The sequence below is a fragment of the Lactuca serriola genome, chromosome 9, assembly GCF_051521515.1.
Source record: "Lactuca serriola cultivar US96UC23 chromosome 9, Lser_US96UC23_V15, whole genome shotgun sequence".
NCBI lineage: Eukaryota > Viridiplantae > Streptophyta > Magnoliopsida > Asterales > Asteraceae > Lactuca > Lactuca serriola.
The window spans coordinates 17,206,620-17,233,520 of record NC_136416.1 but is presented as its reverse complement, the minus strand read 5'-3'; the positions used below and the strand labels follow the sequence as shown (position 1 = coordinate 17,233,520).

Here is a 26,901-nt window from a genome sequence, read left to right as displayed (position 1 = left end):
GACGTTCAAGTCATTAAGCTAATAGTACAAGTAAACATTAATAAAATAATAATATTTTTTAAGTCATGCAAAACATTATGAATAAGGTACAATTAATCAATGCATATGTTTTATTATCTTTTGACCATGCACTTAATCCCAGTGGTTTACTCCAGAGATATCGCATAATATCCCGATATCCTGCGTCTTTCTGAACTTTTTGCTTTTCTACATTCTCGGATCAGTTTCAAAACTGAAAACCTTCTCTCTCCAAACTCTCATCTTTAACCTAAACAACCATAGCCTCAACACACCACCTCGTATCTTCATGCGTCTCCATAATTCACCGCCTCCCTCAACTTCTCCACCATCTACGGTCACCATCACGACCTTCACCGCTCCCAAGTAGGCATCTATCTTTCGAATCTGCGCCGGCTTCCCATATATATATATATATATATATATATATATATATATATATATATATATATATATATATATATATATATCCCTGCTTCTTCTTTTTCAACCTTGCTCTTACTTCCCCCAACATCACCATGGCACCAGTCGTCTCTCTCTAAAAAACAAATCTTATCTGCTCAATTGAAAAGGATGGGCATTGAATTAGTATTACTCGCTTTTAGCCAATTTATTCGGTCAAAATTGATTCGGTCAAACACGAGCTTTATAAACAATCTTCGATGTCAGTCATTTAAAACCCCTCTTCATCCCCAATTGCAGCCTTCGAGTCCACGCCCTCCATAACCACCATATTCAAGCTAATAGATATGAAGCAACTCATGTCTTCTCTTCCCTTATCTCATTTCCAATCCCACCGACGTGTTCCGGCCTCTCTCTAAAATCCCAAAACTCTGCTCATATTGCTCTCATATCTCTTCCATCATCTCTTTCTCTTTTCAGCAACCCAACGATTGCAAACCCTTAAAATCCGTCGGAGCCTAACGATCTACGTACTCATGCCATACAGAGATCCAGAAATCAGGAAGAATTCGCAAAAGGTATCACTCCAGACTTTATCTTTGTATGTATGTGTGTCGATTTTGTGTGTTTTAAAGTCCAATTTTTGGTTTGGATGTGGAGTGGCAACAGACATCCCTGCTACTCTATCTCTACTCAAAAGAGGTAAAATACCCTGATTACCCTTTCAATCTCTCTTCATATGCGTGGGTGTTTGTAGAAACAGAACCAAATCTTTTTAATTTCAGATTTCATAGATCGAACAATGGCTTATTTTCCCAAGGTTGTTCTTCACATTTTCTTATCTGAATTGGCCTCCGAGCTACTGCTTGTGCCTTTGTCATCGATGCAACAACCTCCACCTACCGTTTCCAACCCGGGTAAAAGGTACCAAAACTCACCGCCTATCCATTGTTGCTGCATTTATGTTTCTATTTTTATTTTGGAATTTTTTTTGTCTGAAAGATTTTTGTTTTTTACAGTTTTGACTAACGGTGATGAATACTTGAAGCTTGATGCAGCCGTGCCACCATCACCATTAAGAACTTTAATGGTTTTGGTTTTTTATTTGCATCTTGACAGATGTTATGTGCTGGTGTTCTTCAGGAACATAAACTTATATTAGCCTATTTTTGATTTACTGGAGGATGTCTACATATATGGTATGTCAACAAAAATAGAATTTGCACGTTTGATGTTAATTTAAATAGAATGATCTTTATGTGCAGGAGATTGGTTGTGAATATCTGCTTCACCTCCATTCTCAGACCCCACGACCATTGGAAATAGGATCCTGGGGTTGTCAACTATGCTTCTAATGCTGGTGGCATCCTGGATGAAAGTGGTCAACACTATGTAAGTACATTTGTCTTGACTTTTGTAGTCAAACCAACATTTTGTCTCACTTCTAGATTTTGGAGATTTAAACAAACACCTTAAAAATGATTTTTTTGGAACCGATACATTGAACAAAGTGAACAACATATAACATAGAATATAATATCAACAAATTTGACTTAAAAGTCCAAACTTTTCTCCTTTAAAAGATATTGATTCACATAGAGCTGGTTTCATAATCCTTAAAATAACACTTTTAGTTTTTTGTTTTTGAATTTAAAATGTTTGTGTGTATTACAACATATTAAACTTAATTTTTTTTTTTGCGTTATTTTGGATTTCGAAAACGAATCCATATGCTCATTATATTATTTGAAGTATAGTTTTTCATTTGAATATTTAGATTTTTAGACGTGCTTCTATTTATATTGATTTGGATGTGAATGGAATTTTGTTTCCTTTTTAGCACTACTTGACTAATGAACAAGGACTATTGATATCAACATGATTTTAAACTTGATTTTTAACTATTTTTGGACAGTTTGCCCTTAATGTTGGAGATTATGTAGCTTCTCAAGCTGTGCATGCCCTTAATGTGTATGTTGTTTTTGGACATATTTTCCCTTACCCCTGCTTCTTAGTTGTTCTTGAAGTGGGCAATTTTAACCTGGGATTTTAATGTTGCTTCCAAACCCAAATCCATTTCCCGATTCCCATAAAGCATGAAGCTCCTTAATACATTACATTTTCTACGTTACTGGCCTTGATAAGGATTTTAGTGAATATACCAAAAGCCATGCAACTTATACTGTGTCTAGGTCCCTTAAAACCTCTAGATTCTAACAATGATATTATATACAACATCAAAAGCAAGTTTACATGCTTTTTGAGTATTGATGGTAATATTTACATTTATTTTAGTTCATATCAACTTACAAGGTTTTTTTTTTTGTGTCTGTAGTAGGTGGAATCAACAAAAACTTTACCACTTTTTGGCTTGATTTCAAGTGCTCTTGAAGCAGCAAAAAAAAAAATCCTTTGTACTGGATGGTTGGTATTTTTGAAAAATGTACAAAGTAAAGTCTTGCGTTTCATTCTCACTATGAGTTCTCCACTAAAGGCAAGCCTTAGGTTGGGTATACTCATTTAATCTTGAGTCTGGAAATTGGAGAGGAACAAGGGCAAAATGGGAAATTTATATTCAAAAGCAAGAAGAAAAAGGGGAAACATGACAAAAGAAATATATACTAGCTTTGTAAGGGTAAAATCCGGAAATTCAAGTCCCAAGTATGAAGTTTTAAGTTTAAAAGTAAAGCATTAGAAAAGGTTGAGAACGCAAAATGGTTTTAACTCTAAAGAAATAAAATTATTCGCCGCCCGCCGCTTTGCGCGGGTAGACGGCTAGTATATATATATATATATATATATATATATATATATATATATATATATATATATATATATATATATATATATATATATATTTGATTGAATGAATATCTTGAAGAGTAATAAACTTTTGAATACAAGTTAAATTTTTTTCATCGCATTCCTAAAATATTAAAAAAAAACTTTATATACTATTTTATGATAATGTAACACTCACTAATAACAAATAAAAACAATATATAGATTATTCTACATGAATACTATATCATAATATATTATTACATATAGTCTTATTATTGTATTGTTGATTATTCTGTGAAAATATAACCATGAATAATGTCTTCTTTTTGGAACATCGCTAACCATTGTTCATTTTTATCACTCATACCATTATCCAACCTTCAGACTCATGATCATCATGTTTCATTCATATATTCTATAAGAATAACTGTCATGAAATCAATTATAAAAATAAACTATGTGAGAATGTTTTTATATGAGAAATATAAAAAAAAATTATTAATTCTGACAAAATGCATATCAAGTGATCAGAACCAAATAACACCAATAACCAAGTGATGAATATATTTGTGCTATTCAAGACTTTGAACATTAAATTCTCTTTTAGGCATTTGGACAATCATACCTATCATGCAACATATATAGAAAATATAAAAAAAAAATCAAATTCATTTACGGTATCAACTGTTAGATAAACATCTACAAAAAAAAATACATATTAACAATATACTTAGATAATACAGCCGAGAAATCAAATAATTATAATTTATTCGTTCAAAAAAAGAGTTATAATTTGTAATCTGATTGTGTTCATGTGAATTAAACTCCAAATGAATTAAAACTATAAATTATAAATTATGTTACTCTTTTATATGAGAGGTCATAAATTTAAGTTTCGATAAAGATGATATTTAAAAATAGGCTACTTAGTTTGTCAATTAAAAAATATCATATTCTGAAAAGTATTGATAATATTAAAATATGATATCACATTAATCAAAAGCATATTCAAATTTGCGTGATATATGCGTGATACTTGTCATTATATATGATAGTGTTGAAGTTCTTGGTTCCAAGCAGATTACAAATATTGACTATTTGACTTCTCGACTTAAGAAAAAATATTTGGAGAAATTAAAAAAAGGTAAAAGGAACATTTGTAATCATTCTTAAAATTAATCAACCTCCTTGTTTTCGTAATTACCTTCTCCCATTCCTACACTCTTCGTTAGAATCTTTTGTAACACCCGGAATCTAGAAGGTTAATTATATAATTATGCCAATTTCAAGTTGAACTCGGCAAGTTGGAGAGGACCACTCGGCGAGTTGAAGATGAAGAATCGTGGGGATTTAATGGCTTTACTCGACGAGTTGAGGAGCCTCAACTCGGCGAGTAGAAGCTGGTTTGACCACGAAGTTTAATGAGACAACATGACGAGTTGAGGAGCCTCAAGGGGTGAACAAAAACCGCACCACAACTAAAAGTAACCGCAAAAACCGCATAAACCGCAACCGCAATAAAAAACCAATGGTGAGGTTTTCTTTTTTTTCAAAAACCGCAAATTTGCGGTGCGGTGCAGTTATTAGTTTTCAAAAACCGCAAAAAACCCGCACCGCACCGCATATATTATATACAACTTTTTTATTAATTATTAATATACTAAATATTAAAAATAAGACAACTTTCATGAATGAAAGATGAATAAATCACTAAAAGACAAAAGTATGGTTTTTTGTTATGTTTAACTTTGAAAAATGGTGAAATTAGACAATTTTAAGAAATTTATTGTTAATTACTATTGATTTGACGTTTTTAAGATATTAATTGTTTGTGATTTAAGTTAGTTGTCTTATACATTATTGTTTTTTTTATTATTACAAATAATATGTTTGAACTCTTAAAACCGTTTGAGCTCTAAACTGTGGTTAATAACTGCAACATAAAAATAACCGCACCAAATCCATGCGGTTAATAACTGCAACATAGAAAAAAACAAAATCACACCGCAAAAATAACCTAACCGCACCACAAAAATAACCGTCAAACCGCATCGTAAAAATAACTGCACCAAACGGTTTTGAAAATGGATTAACCACATTTGCGGTTAGTGGTGAGGTTTTGGCTAATAACCGCACCGAACCGCACCATGCTCACCCCTATTTCCTGTATTATCAAATATTTGCAAAAACAGTCCATGTTTAAATAAAAAGTTGTCGAAATTGTCCATGTATTGCAATTTTCTTTATAGTATCAAATATTTATGGAAATAGTCCTTACTTCCTGTATTATAAAATATATGAAAAAATGGTCCCTGTTTAAATGGAAATGTATAGATATGGTTCATGTAGATCATAAAACTAGAAAAATGGTCCCCGTTTAATATGGAATTCCCAGCAATGGTCCCTATCGAATTGTGTATTTACATAAATTTTCTTATTTATTAAAGTTGTATAAATAGTCCCCTATATTTTTTCTAAAATTATCCATTAATTATCCTTAAATAATTTATATAATCCTATTAGCATAATTATTTAATCCAAAGAATTAATTTTTAGTATTAACACTTTAATAAACAAGAAATTAATTAATTAATGTCTTATTATTAATTGACATATCAATGAATAATAAATTAATCATTCTCATTTATAGTTCCTCCTACACAATCTTAAGCCAAGTGCGTAAGCTCATGCGACTATTATGTCAAATACATGTTATGACAATGAACATGTTTCTTGAAGACTCTTACTTACACATGTCAAAAAAAATTCTTATCTCAAAATACACAAGTCAGAACATTTTTTAGCTCAAAACATAAATTACACATGGTATGTCTCCAATACAAGTATTTGCTCGTATCAACCCTTAGGTTCCATCTAGCCCCACATAAGTGATCAAGTGTGTTTTTGTTCTGGATATCATTGGGAATCATGAAAAATGAATTTTTTTTCTAGCTCTCATGTTCTAGTTTTGTTTTCTCAATATACATTCGCGGTGACTCAAAGCAAACAACATGATTGAGTGACTATCAAACAAGTCTAAGTATAACTATATATTTACTGTCACCGTGTAATTCTTGAGGGGCATAGGAATATCTCTCATCTATTAATGGTCAGAATAAATAAATCAACTTTGACTATTATAAATGGAAATTAGGTCCATGATTATCGATGGGCTTTACTATTGGGCTAAGTTTATTTAGGTAAATAAATAATAGACTTTTGTAAGGGAAATGATTTTAGAATCAAATTACCTGGTCATTTAGTTTAATAACTGGAGCTGTATTAGTGCACTAGACAATTACAAGTAGATCGAATTTATATGTTTGCAATATAAATTAAATTGAAGCGGAAGCTTATTCATGATCGTCATGTTCGTCAATTAGATGTGAAGAATGAATTTATATGTCCGGTCACTATACGGATTCTTCTCAGTGTCGCTATTTCTCATCATTGTCATGTTCATCAACTAGATATGAAGAATGATTTTCTTCATGGTCATCTTTAGGAGACTATGTATATGCACCATCCAACAGGTTTTCATGACCTGATTACACCCGATCATGTATTTCTCCTTAAGTGGTCTCTATATGGTCTCGCGACATGGGTTTGGTATCACCAATTTGATCGGTTCATTACACGTTACAGATTTTGCAATAGCAAATCTGATACCTCCCTCTTCATTTATAGACAGGGTGATCATATAGCATAATTACTTCTATATGTGGATGATATTGTGTTAACTGCTTCTTCCTCAGGTCTTTTGTTGCAGATTATTTCCACTTTACAGTCTAAGTTCTCCATGACTGACTTAGGCTCCTTGAATTTCTTTCTCGGCATTGCAGTTTCCAAATACCATCACGACATGTTCCTCTCCTTGCAGAAGTATGCAACCGAGATCCTGGATCGTGCCAATATGTCTAATTGCAAACCTGCCCGTACACCTGCATACATGTCTACAAAATTTGACGGCACAGGTCCGCTTGTTTCAAATCTAACTCTATATCACAGGCTTGTCAGTGCTCTTCAGTATTTGACATTCACATGACCTGACAATATGTATGTTGTTTAGCAGGTCTGCCTATACATGTATGACCCCTAGGATCCTCACTTTTCCGCTCTTAAGCGAATTCTTCGATACATTCGAGGTACCTTAGATCATGGCATACAACTTTATGCATCTCCCTCTTGTGGGTTAGTTGCATACTCTAATGCTGATTGGGCAAGGTGTCCTACAACCAGGCATTCCACCTCTGGCTATTTTGTTTTCCTTGGTCCAAATCTTCTCTCTTGGTCTTCAAAGAGACAAGGAATGATTTCCAAGTCGAGTTTCAAAGCTAAGTATCAAGCTATTGCGGATAATATTTATGAGAGTTGTTGGTTTCACAAACTCTTAGGTGCTCTATCTACCACTAACGGATACTCTAGTTTATTATGATAACTAGTTGTGAGACTCATGTATTACATGGGTTAATTAAAAAAAAGTTAAATATAAAGGTCAAAATATTTGAGAAGTTTGAATTTATAAGAAAATAAGAAAAATAATGATTTATTATAATGGAAATGTTTTTTTTATCTTTTAGATTTAAACAAATAATTTAAATAAAGAAAAGAAACTTTAATTTTGAGAATTTTGAAATTCAAAGGTAAGTTTATTAGTGAAATTAATATCTATTTATTACTACATTTATTGCAATTATTACATTAAAATGTTATGTGAAATTTAATAAAACAGAAAAACTCATAAAATGACATGTAGAAAAAAATTAATTCAAAATAACCACAAAATGACATTTGACAAATTGAATTAGAGTGTGACAAGTGGCAAAAAAAAAAACTCTTCAGTTATTAAAGAGGATGTTAGTGTCGTATATTTATCTAATAATCTGGTTCAACATCAACGCACAAAGCATATTGAGATTGATATCCACTTTTGTAACATCCGCCTTTGCATGGCTTAAAAGAGAACAATACCAAAGCTCAAGTCCAAAACACATTCTAATGCCCAAATACTCATGCATGGAAAGATAGGAGTGACCAAGCTCCCATTTTCATCACTCTACAAGCTATGAAATGCTAGAAAATGTCACTCATGAGGTCTGGAGTAGCTCATACTCACTAGAACCAAGATTAAGGGACAAAAAGCTCATAAAAACCATAACGAGCTAGATATATCTAATGAATCATCAAGGTTCAAGATTTATACCTTCTGGAGGATGTTGAAAAAGAGTAGAGTCTGGATCTACAAGATTTAGACTCCCCAAGCACACCTTTAATGATCTTCTTCATCTCAAAACACACAAGGAACACTCAAATGCTTCAAAATCCTCACAAGATGGCTTTGGTTTCGAGTTGTAGGCTCTAAAGGATGGAGGATAATGACAAGAAGGACCCCAGGGGGTAACATGAGCTACACCTTGCGTAGCTTACTAAAAACGCACCCCACTACGTCTTACGTACTTAGAGTACACCCTGCATAGTGCAAGGCTCCCATTTTCCAACTCAACTTCAAACTACCATAACTTCTTCGTTTTAACTCTGTTTTCGGCGCTCTTTATATGAACGAAAAGGTATTGAAGAGACCCTTATTCCTATGTGGTTGATTTTGGCTTATCACATACCAAACTAAAACCATAATCCATGCAATAAACATGATACATAACTTCTCCTTTTCTACCTTCAGTCCCGTACATAAATCAAGGGATTATACCCCACAACCAACATTATCAACCTTCAATAAGGTCTAAACTTTACTTCCTTAAGACCCAAAGCCTTTAAATGATCGAATTTTGGTCCACACCCAGGATTAAAACGACCCGAAGTAGAGTGTTACAACTCTCCCCCACTTAAATTCGATTTCGTTCTCAAAATCATTTCTCACTACTTCCACTGTCACGACAGTCGACCCTCTTCCAAAACTGATATCAAATCCCATTCTTAGCATAAATCACTTATCCTGATGAAGAGTGAACCTTATCATTTTGTTCTCAGCCGATAAAGGAAACTCCAAGCTCTTCTCGAAAACTGAAAACCCTAACAGTGTCTGACTTCCCAACATACAAAATCATCTCATCTTGCATCCATAAAGACTCTAATTCATAATTTGTACTGAACAAAACCCTTTTTCCCTTGGATGATCTTGTAGATAACCGGTAAAACATAATCCCTTACTCTTTATTGTTGTTGAAACCTTTCATTTGAAAACAAAGGCGACTCCTAGCATAATTCTCTCTCATAGGTGCCAAACCAATACATAACTCACATCCTGATAACCAAAGATTCACATATTTGATCCATACGAGATCTTTTGATTCCATGTTGACCTTCTACTAAACTGGGATGCATAATCCTCAACCGTTCATGGGGACTGACAGTCTCACGCTTGGTCACACCTGGAGACTCCCCCAGAGTCTAACTAATAAAGGCTATCCTAGCTAATTTACCTCATGGATCAAATCTGTTGGTCACAGAGTTTCCCTAATCTAAACGTGATCTAACACCTCAACTAAGCCATTTACTACCGGGTCCCACCCTCATGAGTCATGCACAAACTGCTTCATGATGTACCGTGATATTGCTTAATCCGCTAGAATACTTAAGATTTCAGGTCACAATAATCTTGCCATCACTCCAACACTAGTCTGGAGACTTACGACTAACACCGCATACCCTGAGCACATCTTTGAATTTCTAAATGGTTTACTTAACCAAGTTAACCTAACCAAATCAGGCCTCGCCTACAGGTTGTTGGGTTTTGATATGAAATAAAAGTTTGTTTTTTCATAAAAAAACGGCAACGAAAGACTTTAAAATAATAAGTTTATTTTTAGTTCATAACAAAACCGAACCATCATAGATCCATTTATAGAGGTTAGAATGAAATAAAACCAACCATAGGATGTTTTAGAGATAACCTTTAAAGCCTTTGAAGCCACTTGGTTTTGGGGTGTTGATGTAGATAACAAAAGATCAAAGTGTATGATCTTCTCTATAAGTATCCACCATCAAGAGTAAGACACTTGGAATGCTAGTTCCTTCTTGTATTCTTGAGTGTCTAAAGCGTTTAAGTGCTTAACTCAATTAAGCACTAAAGGGAACAACTGAAGAGGTCTTCTAAACCACCAAACTAACTTCAAAAGAAAGAGAGGGAGAAGAGTAGAAAACCTACGGTTTTAGAGAGAAAGAAAGGAAGAAGAAGAGCTTCAATCTTGCAAAAATGCAAGCCTCGTGCATCTCTTATGTAGCACATGAAAAGTAAGACCTAACCATTATAATAATCTAAAGTAATACTAGCCTTTAGAAACATGGGAGACAAAAGGCGAAAGGTTGAAAAGCAACCTCCCATACCTTCATTATGCCTTTTAAAAAGTTGGATTCCTTATTTTTTTTTATAAACGCCAAGTTTATAAAATATAAACTTTGTCTTTAGGTAAAAAACAAAAAATCCAACTAGTCCAAAATGTTGTGCATGACTTATTAATTCATACCATATGAAATAATAACTAGTAATATTCTCTTATAATTATTATTTTAACAAAACAATAATTATTCCCTAATTAAAATACAAGAATTGATATTATTTATTAATAATCATATTAATAATAAATATACAAAATGTGTCAACTTGATAAAGGTGTGACCCTATAGGATCATATATCATTAGCAATATCACTTCATAATGATTCTTTGGCATATATATCCAACACGAGTCTCACCCACACTATCATAATCAAACGAATATCAACCCATTATTCTTGGATTTTGTATTTAGTGGAATGCAAAGCCTATACAACATTTTATGGGAAAATAATTTTGTAACAATATGTATTTGAGCATTCATGAAATGTTATTTTGGGAAAATGGTTTGATTAAAAAAGCAAAAAGCTTATATATATATATATATATATATATATATATATATATATATATATATATATATTTTAAATGATTTAAGCATCTTACTTGTGTATATCATGCTACGATGTGTTATGACGATAAGATCCCAGGTACCAACATTAACCCTGCTCGTTGTTTGTTTGTTGTAAGTAGATTTCTAGGCAATCCTCACATGCACAAGTAGAGGCTAGCTACCCCTTGTGTGGCCTAGGATGATGATCCCTAGTCCTTGTTTGTGGATATAAGTGTAAAAGTGGACAATGTCGTATGTCATGAGCTCTTCATATTCGATCATCGAACCTTGCTATTGGATACTGGTGCAAAAGTTGATAGAGTCGTTTGTCATGAACTTTACATATTGAACAATTTTGGTGTACTTAAGAGATTGACCAAGGGTCGGGAGAAGTTGCATGCATTGCATATTGCTTATTGTTGTTATTTTGGTTTACCCCTTTATGTGAATTTTAGGACTTTTTGTCCTTTTGGAAATAATATTGTTGAACTAAACCTTTTGGGCATGTAAACCCCTTGATTTGATTTGAGTTTTAAATGCCGCATGTTGTTGAGTTTTATACTATTTTTGGAGGCTCGGTTCCAATAAGTTGGGTTGACATCCTCTCACTTTAAATGAACCAATATCGGGTAACTCACTAGGCAAATCATTTGTCTAACTTACTTTGATGTGTATTTAGATTGAAGATCCTAGTTGGACTTTAAGAATGTTATAAAATGTGTGGTGAGCTCGAATCATGTTGTGATATTTTATTCTTAACAACTCGCTAATTTTCAAACTTGATTAAGTTTACTATCTTAGGACCAAAGTATTTTTCCGCAAATATAAACTCTGAATTTGGAAAAAAAAAATCCAAAAATGATTTTCATAAGTATGATTTCAACTAGGTCCTAGCAATGGGTGTTATATTCGACTTGGTGATGATTGAGGAATGGGAAGGAAATGACATCCAAGAAGGAAATGTGAAGATAGTCTGAGGTTAAACATGAAGGAGTTAGTTATATGTGTCATGACCTTAGATAGAGGTTTATTGAGTTCTAGTGTGAGAGTTTGGGAGTAGCCTTAGTTCCTTCGAATTTATGCGTCGATGTTGTGTGTGCATGTCATTATTATTATTATTATTATTATTATTATTATTATTATTATTATTATTATATAACTACTACTATGGTATTTATGTTTGTTCTCGTATTTTAATGGTGTCATATTTTTTTTGGATCTTATTACTTTGTTTGCATCTCCTTATCTACCCCTTACATATGTCTTTTTCTCATGTGTGTGCTCATTTTGAAGTGTATTGTTTTAATATATATAGATCATCACAAAATAACAGAAAAATAAAATGGTTGAATTATAATCCATCAAATAGGTTGTTATGAAAAAAGAGAAAAACAACAAAATAGTGAGAAGTAAATGTGCTTTCACATAAAAGTAGAAAACGTCGAAATAGAGGATTAGTGCCCTTATCCAAACTTTCTTTTTGATAAAGTTAACATCTTTTATGTGGAGGGTTGTTATTGATCGTCTTCTTACGGACATAATCTATATATTCCAGGTGTTGACCTAAGATTCGTTGTCGTGTATGGTGTGTCAAGGAGTAATAGAGACAGCCGATCATGTTATGTATTGTTGTCAACTAACTCGGAATATTTGGAGAAAAAATGTTCATATGTGGGATTTGACACAAAGATCACATAATATAATAACAATTACACTATAATAAAAGAGTTTCGTACATAAAGGAAATACTATTACATCATTATTCCACCATCTATCATGGAAACGAAAAGATCACAAATGCCATGATGATCCGCCAACTAACATGGTGGAGCAGGGAGGTTGCACTTAACTGGTAAACCCAATGCAAGTCCGGGATCAATGCCTAGAGAAGGCAATATCAGAGACTCCTTATACGAACACAAACACTTCATGTCCGCTCCCGATACTGCCTTACAACACTCAGGGCTTGGGTACACTGGTTTCTCGGTCGTCACTGACGGTTTGCATGCCATCAAACCATCCTCAGTCATATTGCATATTTCCGCCGCTTGTAAACCACCTATCACAACCATCAACACCAAAATCACCACCACCGGAGTCCTTGGCGTCATCACCACCACCATTTTATCTCACTTTATGTTGTCACGAGTTTATAATGAATTGTGGAACGGAGCATTATTTAAGGGGCCTGAAGCAGGGCCCAAGTTAGGAAGACCCGTGAGGGAACAATAAAAGGACTGTTGAAGTCACGGGAGTTTTGTGGGCCCGTGGTTTGAGCTGGGTTCAAGCCATGTGCTTTTGTGTGTTCTCAATTATCAGTACAATAATAACCAAAAATCAAATTTATTCTAAAATCAGATCCATTTTCACAATTTCATGCCTGCGTATTAGTCTTCATAGCTTTAAAAGATTAAGATGTGATAATGGGTTACTAATTGGGATTACCTTTTTGTTGATACTCATTTAGTAAGATTAACGAAGTTGACATGATGAAAATATTAAACAAGAGAGATAAATAATATCTCATTTTTTTAGTGATTGTAGATGATCTTCTACCATGGGCCTACGTCCAATGGAGCTATTTTGTTATTTATTGGATATTTTTATTTTCAAAGTTGACAATGATTCGAATTCGTAAATTTGGTTACTTACTTGACACATGCAATTGATTGCTAAAAATAAAAGTGCTTGTAAAGTCGAATGTTTGCATATGAAATTAATATTTGTTTTCATTGAAGTTATGATGAATATATTGGTTTTCATTAAAGTTTGTATTTTAGGTTGGAGATTACTTTTACATTGTTTACCTACTCGGGTAAACTTGGACAAAGGGAGAGGAGGTTTGGCCCTCATATTTGGGAGGCCTTAAGGAAAAATCAAAGTAAGATCCTATAAAAAAAAATTTAAAAATAATATTAAGTAAATTTTCTACTATTAAATTCAAAACATAAAGTTTCTAACAAATATCTCGTAAATTCTGTAACTTACCAAAAATTAGAAAAATTTGCAAGAATGGTCCATGTGGTATGTCAAAACTAGCAATTTTGGTTCAAAATGGGTTTGGCCCGCAAGGATGGTCCAATAGTTTCGTTTTGTTGCGAGTTTAGTCCAATTTCCTATGAACTTTTTTATAATGATGGATTTGCCCTTTATTATTTTATTTTGACAAAATTGCAAGAATGGTCCCTGTGGTATGTCAAAACTAGCAACTTTGGTTCAAAATGAGTTTGGCTCGCAAGGATGATCCAATAGTTTCGTTTTGTTGCAAGTTTAGTCGAAAAATTTTAAAACTTTTTATAATGACGGATTTGACCTTGGTATTTTCCCTTTTTTTTTATTTTTTTATTACAGAAATCAAAAAAAGAAAAAGAAAAAAAAGAAAATCTCTCTCTCTCTCTCTCTCTCTCTCTCTCCCCCCCCCCCTCTCTCTCTATCTAGAAGACAATCTACAAAACACCATCATCATCTTTTTTACATATCTTCATCTTCTTTAAAAATCAAAATCATGCCCCTAAAACATTTTGGGGTTTGTTTTTTTACCAGAACTCTACATACAAACAAATACACACTTAAGAATACTCTTTATAATCGATCTAGAAATCATCAATAATGGATTCACCCACCTGTAATGTCATCGTCACCCCTTTACTTCCATTCGTCCTTCAAGCTTGATAACAATCATAGTTCCAAAGGGTTTGTGATGTCGAGATCTTATGAGACCCTAGTTATTGTGCTAAGCCATCAACTGCCCTGCCTCTTGTGATCTGCTAATGAAGTCATCGATTCCACTATCATCACAGATAGGCTAAACTAATGTCATTACCACCTCCGATGAGGTTTTCGACCCAAATCTGGAAGGTTTGTTCCCTCCGACAACACCTCTAAAATACATGAGAGATAGAGAGATCTGATTTTGTTGTGTATGTATGTTCATCTGATTGTGTGTGTTAGATCTGATTTTGTGTGTGTTCATCAGATATGGGCGAACTCAAGAACAAACCACCGCCGATGCCGTCAGAATCCCTTCCTCGACCTCCCTTTCATCTCCAACTCGTCTATCTCCCTCGTTTGCCACTTCTCCGGCGAAGAGAGCCACCACATTCGACTGTGGCAACTCCTCCGCCCCCCTATCGTGACCCACTACCATCCAACATCCCAAAATCCAAATCCATAATAGGTGTTCTTCGTTTTTGTTTTGGATCTGAAATAAAACCTAAATCCAAAAGTTGAAGGTAGGTATGTTCTTGGTTCCAAATTTGAAACGAAGATTAAGGAGGGTAGATCTAAAACAAAATCCACACACAAAACCATACCTGAAACGAAAACCCACCATCGATTCGAACGAAAGGCAGATCGACGGGAGCTCCGATGCGGCTGGGAAATCGCGATGAGGTGCAAGGGGGTCCGTCGAGTCCGACGACCATCTGTGGGTTTACTCTTCGTCTTTACTGATCGGGATAGGGAAGAAAGAACACGAATGGAAGTAGTCAAAATGGTGTTCTGGTGATCAAACAGATCGCCAGAAGGGAGTCGATCTCCGACGAACTCCCATTGGCTCTCCTCTCGTCGTCAGTGGCCACAAATCGAGGGGGAAAGGGAAACGACTGGATCGAAGGGAGAAGAAAGAAGGACGGAAGCAAAACAGAGGTGGTCCTTGGTTGTTCTTCTTCTGGAGAGAGAAAGAGAGAGAGAGAGAGATTTTATTTTTGTTTTATTTTTTATTGTTTTTTTAATTGTTGTAATAAAAAAAATGGAAAATAAAATAATAAGGGGCAAATCCGTCATTATAAAAAAGTTCATAAGAAATTAGACTAAATTCGCAACAAAACGAAACTATTGGACCATCCTTGCGAGCCAAACTCATTTTGGACTAAAGTTGCTAGTTTTGACATACCACAGGGACCATTCTTGCAATTTCGTCTTTTATTTTCTTATATTACAACAATTAAAAATAAAACAAAAATAAAATCTCTCTCTCTCTCTCTCTCTCTCTCTCTCCAATTGATGAACATGAAACATATATTTTTTCCATTAACAATTACATTTCTTCTTTTTATGGAATCAAACAAAAAGCATCATTATTTTTTTGTTCAAACAAAAACAATATATAATTATTTTGTGGTTTAAAAATGGATTTGTCCCTTGTTTATTTTTTTCTTAACAGATTTGGAGAAGATAAGAGAAGACTGGCTAAGATGAAGATGAAGATGAAGATGAAGATGAAGATGAAGGTATCCCAAAATAAAATCGAACCTAAATCTGTTTAATCGAACCTACATCCTCAGACCTTCTTCCTGTTCATCTCTTACCTCTGGAAATCACCGTCATTCTCGCAGGAATATAGAACCAAAAATATGTCGTCATGTGTGATGGTGGTCGAAACCCTCCTAGATGACATGGTCAAACCACAAATCCTCCGTCCCAAATGACAAAAGTGATAGTGGTCGAAACCCTAAATCGCTACCCTTATCTGAGAACGACGATATCCTTCTTCTCTGGCTCAAACGATCTCATTCTTTGACTCAATTTCTAGCAAACCACCATCACAAGTGGGTTTTGAAGCCCTTCACAGTGGTGGCGACATTTCACTGGACTTCATACCATCACCTGTTGTTTAGGGTTTCTGAACGTCTTTCTCTATCTCGATGACGAGAATGAGAGATTAGACGGTGACAGCATCATCTTCCTTGTCCAAATTTGGTTTCTTATTTTTGTTGCTAAACCTAAGAGTAGAGAGAGGGAGAGAGAAAGAGTTTGTCTGTGTGTTTATGTGTATGTGTGTGAGAGAGAGAGAGAGAGAGAGAGAGAGAGAGAGAGAGAATGCAAGAAAGGTGAAGATTGCCAATATGGGGTTCATGAATATGACTGTGTGTGTGTGTGCTTGAGCTCTCAAGAGGCTTCAGGGGGTTTTTTGTTGAAGCCCAAATATAAGGGTGGTTAAAGAGGGACCAGTTGCATGGACAAGAACAAACCCATAAAAAGCTCTTGACGAGAGAGAGAGAGAGAGAGAGATAGAGATAGAGAGATTTTATTTTTGTTTTATTTTTTAATTGTTGTAATACAAGAAAAACATAAAATAAAATAATAAGGGCAAATCCGTCATTATAAAAAAGTTCATAGGAAATTGGACTAAACTCGCAACAAAACGAAACTATTGGACCATCCTTGCGAGGCAAACCCATTTTGGACCAAAGTTGCTAGTTTTGACATACCACAGGGACCATTCTTGCAATTTTGTCCAAAAATTACAAAGAGATTTTTGTTAATAAAACAGATAACCAATTAAACCATTGTTTCAAAAACCATTGAATAATATTTGATTGATTGAAAACCACACATTATCATAGTGAAGTTTAAAAAATCGCAGAAATGAATATCTTCGATGCGTGTGTATAGTCCCGTCGAGCTCTTCACATGAGCGACCTGCAAAATGTTTAATCCACAACTATAAACATAAAACTTAGTGAGTTCCACAGTATACCACATATTCCACCATACATACAATGCATTCACATACAATCATCGACTCTAGCACCGAGCAAAACAAAACTCATATATATATATATATATATATATATATATATATATTATACGCAAAGAGCCCATCCCAACTCACATAAGAGGCCCAACCCAAACATACATAACGGGCCCCACCCACGGAGTAAACGGGCCCAACCCAAACTCCATTGTCGGGAGCTACATCATGGTCTTCCGTACTATTTCTAGGGGCCAAACCTTGATCTTCTATACAATGCCAAAGCCATACATGGTCAGAATCAGATAGACATTTGAGTAGATGATCCACCCAAAAACAATAAATCAAACAAGAACCATACAATCAAGCATTAGACCAAGAGTTCTCAGGCTATCTAACTTGACTACATATACCCTTTGGGTAAACATTCAACAAATAGTCAATACTATCATTACCCTAAACAATCATGACACCTAGCAACATCATATAAACCTCAGACAAGACTCTATCAGTCTAGCATGTCGTGACACCAAGTGTCATATACTACGCAAGCATAACAACAAGTCCTCCTAGTAAACTAGCATACATGTACCCTAATAGTACTGCTATACTACCAAGCAAAGGATATATAATGGGATATGTGACATGGTGAGAAACTTACCTGAACTGAAGAACCAAAAATGCACAACAACACTCTTACCCTTCCACTACTCAATCTGACGAACCGGCTTAACACCAAAGAGATAAATCCTTAATCAACAATCCAAATCCTCCAAGTTTGACCTCAAGTCAAACTGGTCAAAAGTTAATGGTCAACGGTCAACCATGTCAACAGTCAACCAAGTCAACTATGACATCCCTAATTTCACGGCCTTTTTAAAACTTTTAGTTTATGATTATTTAAAACATTTGTTATTGCGGAATTAGTCCCAAAATATCTTTGACATGATGTAATATCAAAATCAAGGCATTTAAGAAGATTTTATATTTTAAAAGTATGTGATGTCATACGTAATACAAGAAACATAAGCATAAACAGAGACTTACAAAGTCTTAATAGACTAATAATCTACATCTCCATGAATCTCTCAGCAGGTATTTACATTATCTATCAGTGTATTTGTATCGTTACATGTGATACAAGGAGAGTGAGTGGGTCAGGTTGGGAAACCTGATGAGCACATAGAGTTTTCAGCCCACAATATTATAATCTTTAATTATATATTCTTCAACATTCGAATACTCCAACTACCCCATTACCGTTATCCTCACTTTCTAATCCTAGTATAATGATCTTAAAGGATCTTACTTAAAGGACCTTTATCAACATACACTTATATTTCTTAGATGATTAGGCATAACATCATGATAATACTTTGTGTAAGCATGACAATATATTAGTACTTTTGGACTAACACGATAGGCACGAAAGTACATTAGTACTTTGGATAAGGACGACAGTACCATAGTACTTGGTTAGGCACAACAAGTCGCGACTTATTATATCGCACAACTCTCACTAACCTATCACAACCACTATCTTACACGGCCCTATCACGACCTCTCATTTATTATTTCACACAACCCTTTACTATCTTACACGACCCTATAACGAACTCATAAATAAAAACCTGGATACAAATTCATTCTGAAAGAATGTTATTGCTGACATTAATGAAAAATTTAATTAATTTTCATAAAAAAAAGATTTATAATTATAGATATCATTTAATATACATACATTTATGGAAATCATTTAATATCTATCTTTATTTAATTAAATAATTAGTTAATTTTACTGAATTTCTATTGGTGCATTTTAGTAAGCAATAAATATAAAAAAACATTAACCTAACTCTCTCTCTCTCTTTATATATATATATATATATATATATATATATATATATATATATATAAAGGTTGCAGAAAACGTTAGACGTTAGCTAGTCGGTGGATTGGGGTCTAGGATTAATCGGCTAGGCGGGATTAATCGGTGTCCATTAATTATTAAGAAAATTTATAAATCTAACATTAATTGTAATAATATAAATATGTAAGCATAAAAGTTTAATAATAAAATTAACAAGCACAACAATCTATCATCCAATTAATAAGAAAAATTATTCAAATTTTAATATATCTTAAGAAAAAAAGTAAATTTGGGTATTTATATATTTGAAAACATAGAAATTTTAAAAATTTTGGAGAAAAACTTTAAAATTTATTTTCAAATTTTTTTTATATATTAGTTGAACATTGAAATACTATGAACTATTGAAATTTTGAAAGTTTTGGTTTAATATTTAAAAATTTGAAAATTTGGCCGATTTGGCTGCCTAGGACCGATTAGGACCGCCTAGCTCCAACTTTGACCTTCTTTGACCAAAACCGATTAAGCCGATCGATTAACCTTAATCCTATTCGGTTGAAGACTGCCTAGCAATTAATCTCGGATTAATCGGACGCCTAGACCGATTTTTACAACACTGATATATATATATATATATATATATATATATATATATATATATATATATATATATATATATATATATATATATAACTCTCGTATAGAATAAGATGTTTATTAAAAAAAATCTAAAGAAATAGGGAAATAAGGGTCTAGATTAAGGAGAATAAGAGGAAAATGACTTACATTGAGTTCAAAGGGTAAAAATAAAAGAAGTGAAGCGAGTTTCTAAGGTGTTGTTTGTTTTTTTAAAAAAACCACTTCAAACCACTTATTGCTGTGCCGCGCAGCACTTGGCCATTCGCAGCTGTTTGTTTTTCAGAAGGCTTCTGACTTAAAAACTGCTGCGAGTGTGCTGCGTGGCGTATCACTAAACCAACTGCTTCAAACCTCTTCACGCCTTAGTTTAACTTACTGCAGCAGTCTGCAGACGTTAAAAAACAAACATATTTTTTATTACATGCTGCAGCCGTTTGTTCCACCTCTTCTGCTACAGAGGATTGAAGAGGTGGTCCGCAGACTTCAAGCAATTTCTCTTCGAAAAAACAAACAGCACCTAAGTCTAGTAATAGGTTCAACATAAATAATTGACACACTATGTTGTCTTTGATTAAAGAAGTGTACTATCAAACTCAAGAATATTAATGCATCTTGGTCACATTTTATTTTACATCGATTACACGTCTCTACTACTAATTTATAGCTGATCAGAATGGTTTTAGCACTGACTTCGGCAATCTCGACGAACACCGGGCCGAGGCCAAGGCATGCCGATCTAGGCTCGGCAACTCGGAAATGTTTTACCGATGAGAGAGAAATTATTTTTTAACCCATTAACTCAAATTCATTTAAAAAAATATATATTTTTTCTTTTCAGAAAACATCCAATTTCAAAAGTATAATCGTTTTTTTTTTCAAAATGTCAAATTTTAAACCCCATTCTTCAACTATAAATATCATCATCCATATTCATTATTCACCCCGTGTAAATCTTCTTAATTCAACTATCATAATTTTTTGTATTTTTCATCATCTTCAATATCTCATCACTAATGGCTCATTTGTTTCGTTTTTGGTCCCCTAAAGAAGAGATGTTCGTTCATGAGTTAAAGTTACAGAAAACTCAATCCACATTGACCTCCCTACGACAACCTTTTGGAGGAGAGTCACTGAAAAGTACAACCGCGAAGCCCCGGTCCCTCAAGGTAAAGAAGAAATCTACTCCAAATGAAGGCACGCAAACGCACTTACAACTCAGTTTAACAGTGTGTTTAGTAGGATAATGTATGAAGCTAGAAATTGTGAAAATGAAAATACTTTGCTAAAGAATGCCCTTGAGACTTACCGTGTTGAAGTTAACAAAGATTTCCGACTTGTTGAGTTTTGACAAATTGTGAGATAGTCCCCAAAATTTGCTCAAATTTAAACTCATTGTCTTTTAATTAGCGTGTTATGTTTTTTAAGTTTAAGTGTGTATTAGTTTAATTTCAAGTATGACATGGTTTTTAAGTTTAAGTGTGTATTATTTTATTTTCGCATGTGTTTTGTTTTTAAATGTAAGCGTGTGATTTTTTTTAAAGTTAATGAAATTTTAGTTTTTAAAAAGAATAGTATGTTCCAAACGTTTTTTTTAATCAATTAATTAAAAAAATACAATGACATGTCGACAACTCATACCCTGTAAATGCCAAAAATTTGAAGAAATGTTAAATTTGAAGAAATGTTAAATCTGACATGCGCACCGTAACAAGTGTGACACTACACTATTTTCACTAGCCTTAGAGTGAGCTCGGCAAGTGGCCTTCAAATGAAGATCATTGTTTCATTCTTCAATTCACCAAACATCTTGCATCCATGGTCACACCGAAGGATGTGTGTGGCTAGTGCCCTTTCTTGACCATAACCATTTGTCTTATACGTTAAAAAGAGTAGCATATAAACCTGTTTAAAAGAGTAGTATATAAACCCGTTAAATGTTTATTCTCTCACTTATGTGGGACAAAAAAATATCCAAAGTTTTAAATTGTCATTAAATTTCTAACACAGGCAAGTCTAGATGTTTTGACTCATCTGCAAGAAGTTATGCATCAATCTTCATTCCTCTAAATTTTGAAGTTACTGACTTCATCTGTTAGGATTTGGGCAACCCATTTCTTCAAGTTCAAACCCATGCTCAGTGCTCACTGGGCTTACTAAGTAATTAGTATCATATACGTTAGGGAGAAGGTATCTTTGACCATGGTAAAAGAAAAGAAAAAAAAAGTGAAAGATTCAAATTCATGATTACATAAACTTCCATGGTAGGAACGAGTTGTTCGTGTAATCACATATCAATATCAAAAGCTGCAAATTTTAAAGAATTGTACGAAGATTCAATTCAAAGGCAAAGCCTGTGATGGTGTTGACACTTCCTTGAGTCCCTCCGGTGTTATTTGTCTTTCCTTTTTATTTTTCATTCAATTGTCTACTTCATTTGCACATCTCCCAGTGTCATTTTTCTTTATTAACTTTGTCATGGACTCATAGTATCTAATTTGGGCCAAAGTCTAAAAATCACCAAGAAAGAAACTTGAAACTTTTAACTAAATTGATTGTTGTTAATATTTTATACTACATGTTACCTTGTATGAAAGTTTTTTGTAAAGTAAAGTTCTTTTTTTTTTTTTTTTTTTTGATTCTCAAACTTTAATTACCAAATAAAAACTAGTTAAAGTTGGTTGTCATTTACTATGGTTAATCTCTTTCAACAGCGGCGATAATTATATTAAAATTGACCCTAGCAAGATGCTAGAGACAAACTCAAAAAAAAAAAAAAAAAAAAAGAGCCATTAAGGATACAGGTTAAACAATAACAAAATATAAAAGTTTATATAGAAGAAAGACACCAATTGCTCCAATCTAAACTTGGTAAGCTACAAGTTCAAGTGATCGACTGTTTTGAATTTAAATAAACACGTCAAATGAACATGGTATCGACAAAAAATGTTTCAGATACAAAATGTATGTTTGATTGGGTTGACATATAAACAGTTTTTTTTTGTTTATAAAAACCTGTGATTAATTATTGCTAAAAATAATTGCAACAATAATGTTTTTAGAATATTAATTAATACTTTTAATAAAACGATTTAGATGCTTATATTTCATTTAATTATTTCTATTATAGTTATTTTAATTGTTTGTGTCTAGATGGTTTGTGAAGCCAAGTTAAATAACTATAAATAATTAATGAAAGTTACAGCACCTGGTTTCATAAGTTTATTTATTATATTTAGACTGAAAGAGTTTTTTTTTTATTATATGGAAAATGGAATGAATATTTGTACTTTTAAAAGCAATTCCTATAATAAGGGCCATGGAGCATAGGCTTTGCAAGTGCTAGGAAGAAGTTGATTTTTTATGGTTTTTCTGTTTGGGGCACAAAGCACAAGAACAACAATTTGGCTTATATATATATATATATATATATATATATATATATATATATATATATATATATATATATATATATATATATATATATATATATATATATATATTCTAAAAATCTTTTAAAAATCAAAACATTTAATAGATCTCGAAAACTTCTAATCGGCTCAACATTTTCGAAACCAACGAACATTCAAATGTACATATATCTATATCTAAAATAATCGCTCAAATATTTTTTGAGTTTAGTTATGGCTATATATATATATATATATATATAATGAAAATTATTTTAAAAATCAAAAAATTTGCAAGATTTGGAGAACTTCTAATCCCCTCAACATTTTTCAAAAGCAACAACATTATTGGACTCTTATATGAATATTCAAATGTACATATATATTCATCTAAAATAAATCGTCAATTATTTTTTAAGTTTAGATATGACTTAGATGTAACATTTGAAAAATATTTATAGTCTTAGTTTTGAAAAATGCCAAACGGATAAGGAGTTCTAAAGTTCTTAAAAAATTTTAAGTTCACCCAATAATATATAAAGTTCTCCTCCAATAACACATTTGGTCTTAGTATTGAGATTTAATTATGGGTGGTCCCTATGGTTCTCCTAAAATAACACTTTTGGTCTTAGTATTGAGATTTAATTATGGGTGGTCTTTGTTGAGGGTATTGGTATCACAGGTAGTCCTTAGGACTGTTACCGTTTAACAAGCCTCTGTTTGTTTGTTAACTGTGTCTATATAACGAAAATGTGTTTGTCTTTTTTTTTTTTTTTTTTTTTACATTTTTACCTAATTTACTAATGTTTCCATAATTATACATGTCGGTTCTTAAATAAAATATACAATCGGGTTCATCAGGACGATCTGGGTAGGTCATTTAACCCGTCATGGCAGTCCCATCCTCTTTTCCATCGGTTTGAATTCTCAATCGCCTTATAGGTTCTATGATTTGAAGAAATTCAATAGAAAATTAGACACAATTTGTAACAATTAAACCCCAAATTCAAAGAGGTTGTGATCGGAAACGATGGGTGTGGGAGAGAAAGTAATCAAAGTTATCATACTAAAATAAGAATTGGGAGATAGGGCAAACAGACAGAGAAAAATTAGGTGTGAAATGGAAATATAACAGACGAATATATATATATATATATATATATATATATATATATATATATATATATATATATATATATAAAATCGTTTATTTGAGACGAACATATTTTTGCAAGACCCTAAGACCAAATTTTTTAGTAAAATATTCTAATATTCAATTGTTCGTAAAAATAGTATATGCAATATATTCTAACATTATATGTTTTAGAATATTTCAATGTAAAATATGTTAAAATTATTGGTTTCGAATATTAGAATATTACACATATTTAATTTTTATAAACACTAGAATATTAGAAAATTTCACCAGAAAAAATGGTCTCATGGTCTCATATATATATATATATATATATATATATATATATATATATATATATATATATATATATATATATATATAAACCGATGAATATAGCATTCAAAGCAAAAAAAATGTTACCTTTACCGATAGACCACAAGGTGTGGGAGAAAACAAAGTCCAGCTGGGCATGGATGACTCTCCAACAATGAGAAGCACTCCTAGGAATTGAAGAGAGAACAACCCTGTGAGGGGCACCATATTTGCTTCGTATGAACATAGCCCAAAGAAAAGAGAGTCCCCTTTATAGTATAGAATTCCATCCCTATGTGCAAGGCTTGCATCACTTGAGGACGATGGAAGCGAAAAGATCACACCGAAAAAGTCGGAATCAGTGTATTGTCTGGGGTTGATAGCCTTGTTGATTGCAAGTGTTATCTTAGATCCATTTTGAAAGGTCGGTTTAGTAAGAAATTTTTTGATCTCGTTCTTCAAAACTAATGGGTTGGTTTGAAATTAAGCATTAGTAAATTACAAACAGAAAATGCTAATTTAAAACACGAAACAGAAGTGTTTATGTAGAATTGTACTTTCAATTTTATGAAATGAAGAGTTTGATGAATAGTTAGCAACGTCACAGTTCCTTTGAACATGTCGATTATCCGACCTATCAATATATGGTTTTAAATATGAAAAACATATTCAATTTATAATTTATATAAAATGATAAATTATATAAAAAGTCATTGAATAATCTTTCTTTGTGCTCTGGTTTTTTTACATGAACTAATCAAACCTAGAGATGATCAAAACTCGCTTTTTGATAAAAACCCTGAAATTATAAAAAACAATTTTGTTAATGGATTTTAAAAAAGACGTCGATAATGACCAATTTTACCAAGAACTTCAAAAATCCATCGATGTTGATAATAATAAATCGTTTAGAAGAAGAATAAGACAAAATTAAATTGAAAAACTCAAAGAGAATCTCAAACCTAGAAGAAATTCATGAATGATCCATCGATGTAGTGAATGAAAAATCTGACCCAAATATTCTTTTTTCACCTTTACCTTTTCGGTAATTTCCCTCAAAGTTCCCGTGATGGTGATTAGTAGTGGTGGGGTTGATGGTAGTGGGTGAATGGTGGTGGTTGTGGATGGGTCGATGGTGGTGGTTGAGGTAATAGTAGCGGTGTTTTTGTTTTTGTTTTTTTGACAAAACTGCACAAATGGTCCCTGTGGTTAGCTGGAAATTGCCACTTTGGTCCAAAAATGTTTGGACTAGCACCAGAGGTCCAAACTTTTCATTTTGTTGCGAGTTTGGTCCAATTTGCTTTGGACTTTTTTATAATGACGATTTTTCCCTTACTTTTTTCTTTTTCAGTTTTTATTTATTTATTTAAATATATTTTACAATTTTCATAATTAAAAATAAAACAAAAAAGAAACTACTACTCCAATCCCTACCCCACCCCTCCCTCTCTCTCATACCACTACCGGTTATGCTATCACCACCACCGTCCACCATCAAAACCACTGCTACCACCGCCGTTAGTCACTGATAACCGCTACTGCCATCAATCACCACCAACACCACAACAACATAAATTGAAACTCAAGAAAACTATCATTATCTGATGAATACAAACATATTTCTCCTGATCTGGCAAATAAAACACTACATTTTTAATCTACAACCTCAAAATCAAGAACAACTAGAGATTTAAACCCATAAGAACAATCAGATAGAGTGTGGAATGCATAAAATAATTATAGGCGAATCTGCACCTGATCTTCTTCGCATCTATGGATCTCTCTGTCTCTCTATCTCTCTCTGGTCTTCTTCCTCAAAAAACCCTTGTTTCAACGGAGTTTTACCTCTTCGCAAAACCCCTAGAGATGTCATCATCGTCACAACAAAGCTAGCGTCTCCGACGATTTGCTGAAAACCCTAATCGCTGGCGGCATTGGGCTCGGCAGTGG

The 26,901-nt window shown here is 33.1% G+C and overlaps 1 long non-coding RNA gene across 7 annotated transcripts; it reads left to right on the top strand.

Annotated features, from left to right (window-relative positions):
- The first annotated feature begins 462 nt into the window (after nt 1-462).
- On the top strand, nt 463-3,135 carry LOC145076953 (uncharacterized). 7 transcript variants are annotated; one of them, XR_013692886.1, is made up of 5 exons: nt 463-998; nt 1,090-1,122; nt 1,215-1,344; nt 1,440-1,812; nt 2,756-3,135. It is a non-coding gene; the product is annotated as an uncharacterized LOC145076953 (long non-coding RNA). The 7 variants fall into 7 exon arrangements; XR_013692884.1 differs by having other exon boundaries at nt 1,090-1,344; XR_013692885.1 differs by having other exon boundaries at nt 1,081-1,344.
- The last annotated feature ends 23,766 nt before the right edge of the window (nt 3,136-26,901 follow it).